The following is a 5,009-nucleotide window of genomic DNA, read 5'->3' as shown; positions in this document are numbered from 1 at the left end:
AACAAGATTACCCCAAAGGTTAACAGCGTCATCTAGTGGAAGGTTAGTAAACAGAGATTCAGTATCTAGATTGGTTAAATAAACATTTTCATCAAACCTTTAATTTATAACATTATCAGAAAAATCAAAGTTGTTTTTCATTGTGTAAAATTAGTTTAAATTTATTTCAAAAACTTAGGTAATCACACACGTACGCAGGAGGGGGGAGAACGAACCCCCTATTTTTGTGATATATATAAAATTATGTATAGCTAGTTATTGCGCAGCTACTTACGGTATTTAACGTTTTTTATATGGTTTACATCCCTCTAATAAAACAGTGGCATTATTTGGTTTGAAACGTACGTTTATCATAGCCAATAATTGAAATAGCTGATATACTATTGTTGTAGAGAGGTGTTTAAATTAGTAATATAATTTAACAATTAATAACTACTCTGGATATAGATAATACAGTACTTTACTATAATAAAACATACATGTTTATGTTAATTTAAATCTAGCTCCCCGCGTAGTGTTACAACAGAATGATGATTTATTGACTTTTCATTTGATGTTTGTAGATTTTATGCATTGAATAGCCATCCAATTGATTAAGCTATATTTCATGTAAAATTGCTTCCGGGTTTCATTTCATAGCACCTATTTTTTACACATTTTCGGGGGAATCTGCCCCCAGACCATCCCCGTAGCATTAGCACGTTTTGCATGCTGATTGTGCTTCGTAAAAAATGTGTTGGCTATAATCTCACAAATTAGACCCCCTTTCAAACATTCTGCGAATAGGCCTGGTAATTAAACCTTAATCTTGTTATTGTTGTTAGGAAAGTTTCTGGGTATAACAGGAGAAAGAAAACCGTATAACTACACAAAATATTGTTAGGACAGCGGAAGTCACGTGACTCTGGTAACACATGATGAATTTCTCGATTGATCATGAATTATTGAGGAAGACCGAGTTTGTTCGGGACGCCCTCTTTTTTAGTATATAAGTCTGGCAGAGAAAGCCTGCTGGAATGAATGAAGAGAGTTCCGGGTAATTAATTTACGTTTCTGTTTCGACCTAGTGTGTGTTTTGTTATAGAGATTGTGAATCGCTGTGATTTATATCGTGTATTATAAAAGTAGTTAAGTTTAGAAACGTACTGATTGTGAAATTACTGAGTGCTAAAAGTTTGTATCAGAAAGAATAAATTGGTTTAACCAAGAAAGGACTTGTATCGCTGAAGTTTCTCGGAAAGAATTTCTACCGGAAATTAATAAACAAGCAGATACATAACAATATCGATAAGTTCTGACCGATCTACAGTTTTAAAAAGAAGGCTTTAAATTAACAGACATTATTCTGTAAGATATGTTATTTTTTAAATATTTAATGTAGTGCCATCTAATGCCGTATTAACGAATCTTCAGTAGTGAGTTAGTGAATTGTATTAGGAACGTTTGCCTCTTCTCGCTATCACTTTTAACTTTCTTTGCTATATTTTGGACTTGGTCGCTTAGGATGAAAATTTAAAACATGGCAAAATTAAGTATTGTTTGTTCAGTTAAGCGACACCTAAACACATTTTAACGGTGGAACAGACGAACGTCTATTGACCTAAAACGCTAAAATCCGAAGTTAGATTTCTCGCAGCGAACAAAGCATATGGTTGTATGCATACTTTAGCTGGTTGGGAATATCTGATATGTTCTAGGCCAAAATAACAATGTATGTGCTTATAATTTGTAATATAAGTTTTGCTGAATAAGAAGAGACGTAACAAACGTAATCTAACCTATATGAAAGCCATCATGTATCACGTCACGTCACGCTCGATTTCTCGAAATAGGAGGAATCATAAAAGCCCAAATGTATTTATCCATGTAGAATAGTTTGATTACTGTCTGGCCATTACGATTTAAGTTACGGGGGTGCAAGGGGGCCGTGAGGGTGTCGTGAAACCTTATAAGTGTAGTGAGTGTTGGTATAATAAGCCGAAAGTAAAGACGTAGTGTGGATCACCTAGCCTAGAGCCAAGTACATAAAATTCATTATGCAATTAAATATATCGAATCAGTTTTAAACTTAAATAGCTTCTGAATTAAACTATTTTCTGTTATATCACCAAAATTTTTAATAATAAAAAACCTCTTTAATCAACGGAGACTAAATTAAGAAATCAATAAATATTTTTCCAGTTTTGTTGTCTAAACATTCCATTTTATATGCCAGTACAACAATATTAGGTTATACTTTTGTTGCCAAGCAACATGACATAAAAGCCATTGTTGGAACGTGGTGTTACCAAAACAGACTGGCTTTTCTATATATTAGAAGTTGTTAATCTAACTGATTTTTACCAATAGTTATTCTATGGATACGCCACGAATTCATTTCATGAATTATCTTAATTTTGATTGGCTCGCAAAGGAATTTACCGACATTTAACTGCCTCAACTGCACTTTTCTGCTTCTTTGTTGGTCAAGCTTAATTTCGCAAAATTTATTTATTTCAGTTAGCTATGAAATGTGAGGTTAGGGTATACTATGGGGGTGGTAGTACTTGCCCTGTGATGTTTGACGAGTTATACGAAAATAAATTTATAAAAACAGATTTTTGTGAGCCTCACATAGAATAAAATCCTGTCGAATATTTTAAACAAATTACATTTCGTGATATAATTATTGTGTGAAGTGTTAAATGTATATTTGCTTGAAATATTTGACAGTAATTATAATCTAAAATAATATTTCTCCCCGGCGGTGAATCGAACCCCGGTCTCCCGCGTGACAGGCGGGGATACTTACCACTATACTACCGAGGATATGAGAAACAGCGTGTTGTTTACTACTAATAATTATTTTAATATTGTTATTTTCGAAGACATAGCAATAACAAAAATTATAGGTTCTTCGAAACAGTTAACTAATTCAATGCAGAATTATCTTTATTATTTCGTAGTCTTCACAACCTACTCATGTGACGATGACTTATTTAAAATGTGTTCTGCTCAAGTTTAGTATATTGTGGAAAGATTAACTAGTCTTGGATTAGGCCACCTTTACAGAATAAACAATATGAACAATGTATTTTATAAACACTACTGTTAGAGGGGAAAAGTTACAAAAAAAAAGGGGAATTTTTGTTTATACCCAAATACAAGAAAAACATTTTAAAGTTATTTATTCACTGCTGTAATATCACGATGTATGATATGTAACTTTATATGACAAATACATGACACACATTAACAACACCATAGCATTACGTGTATATTCAATGATACAAACAATCTGTTAACTTGACAAGTATATTTAAATATAATACAGAGTCACGTGCACTTTTCATCCCGTAAATGAATGAAATAACTCATTCATTTAACTTCTGTAAACTTAAAAATTATAAACATAAATTTCCAAATCGATACTTTGTTTCCTACATTCATTATTACTTGTCCAGGTTTACTGATGTAGCGTGAACTTCTCGAAATCAGTATAATTCAGTGACCAGTAGTGAATCGAATGACAGACTGGGCTTCGTAGGTTTATTTTATGTAAATAACCTTTTCGTTTCTGGGATAGTTTGGGTCGTTAGACAAAAATAAATACGCTGGCGACTTCTCGTGGTTAAAATTTGAAGCCAATATCCACGGAAAATGTAGCGGCTGACATAATTGTAGTTCGTAAGGCTTAACTTAAATTTCGTTTAAAAAACAACAGTCAAAACTTCAAAATTTTTTTTTCAAACCAAATAAATAGTACTGTTTTATTTATTAGATGCTCTCTCGGTGTCATTTTATTGGGTGAAAGTAAATTTAACAAGTGTTTTTACCATATAAAAAGTTTTATTTTTATTGAACCAATATTGTGATACAAAACAAAAATAATCAGCTTATTATTCAATACTGTTTCTACATAAAACGTTATATAGTTATAATATTTAAATTTATAGCACCTTTACCATGAAGACAGCAGAAAGAAAAAAAACTAATCTGTTTTGTTTGAACGTGATTGTTACTATTTAAATCAAAACTATTATTTAAAAATAAGAAATGATTTTTAAAATAATACAGTTTATTTTATTAGACTTTGAATATTGAGATATAATACTTGTCAACTCATATGCATTTAAAGCTTTCAAAATTCACCAAATAAAAATATTATTAAGTAAAGTTTACATATATTTGTAGCATTTTCCATATTACTGTACCAGACCACAGGCACTGTATTGTTTAATACATTCAAACTAATTAGAAACAACGTGTTAATGTTTGTTCACCCATCACCTCTTTAAATTATTTTTACAATTTATATTTAGATGAGTAAAACTATAAAAACACCTTCTAAACATTGACTAAACTATACAACTAAAAATTTACTTCCAAGACGTAAAAAAGAAAATATTTCCATGATATACAACATTTTTAGTACACAACAGTTAAAAACATACTTTAAAGATATACAAGACTTCCATTACACAACAATTAAAAACATACTTTCAAGATATACAAGACTTCCATTACATAACAATTAAAAACATACTTTCAAGATATACAAGACTTCCATTACATAACAATTAAAACATACTTCTAAGGTATACAAGACTTCCATTACACAACAATTAAAAACATGCTTTCAAGATATACAAGACTTCCATTACATAACAATTAAACATATACTTCTAAGGTATACAAGACTTCCATTACACAACAATTAAAAACATACTTCTAACAAATACAAAACTTTTAGTACACAACAATTAAAAACATACTTTCAAGGTATACAATACTTCCATTACACAACAATTAAAAACATACTTCCAAGATATACAAGACTTCTAGTACACAACAATTAAAAACATACTTTCAAGATATACAAGACTTCCATCACACAACAATTAAAAACATACTTCCAAGATATACAAGACTTCCATTACACAACAATTAAAAACATACTTCCAAGATATACAAGACTTCTAGTACACAACAATTAAAAACATACTTTCAAGATATACAAGACTTCCATT

The 5,009-nt window shown here is 30.6% G+C and overlaps 1 non-coding gene across 1 annotated transcript; it reads right to left on the bottom strand.

Moving 5' to 3' along the window:
* Positions 1 to 2,736: 2,736 nt before the first annotated feature.
* Trnad-guc lies at positions 2,737 to 2,808 on the bottom strand. The gene has a single exon. It is a non-coding gene; the product is annotated as a tRNA-Asp (tRNA).
* Between the last annotated feature and the right edge of the window lie 2,201 nt (positions 2,809 to 5,009).

The sequence above is a fragment of the Limulus polyphemus genome, unplaced genomic scaffold (assembly GCF_000517525.1).
Source record: "Limulus polyphemus unplaced genomic scaffold, Limulus_polyphemus-2.1.2 Scaffold8128, whole genome shotgun sequence".
NCBI classification, from domain to species: domain Eukaryota; kingdom Metazoa; phylum Arthropoda; class Merostomata; order Xiphosura; family Limulidae; genus Limulus; species Limulus polyphemus.
The sequence above is the reverse complement of the archived record's forward strand: the minus strand, read 5'-3'. Positions and strand labels throughout refer to the sequence as shown.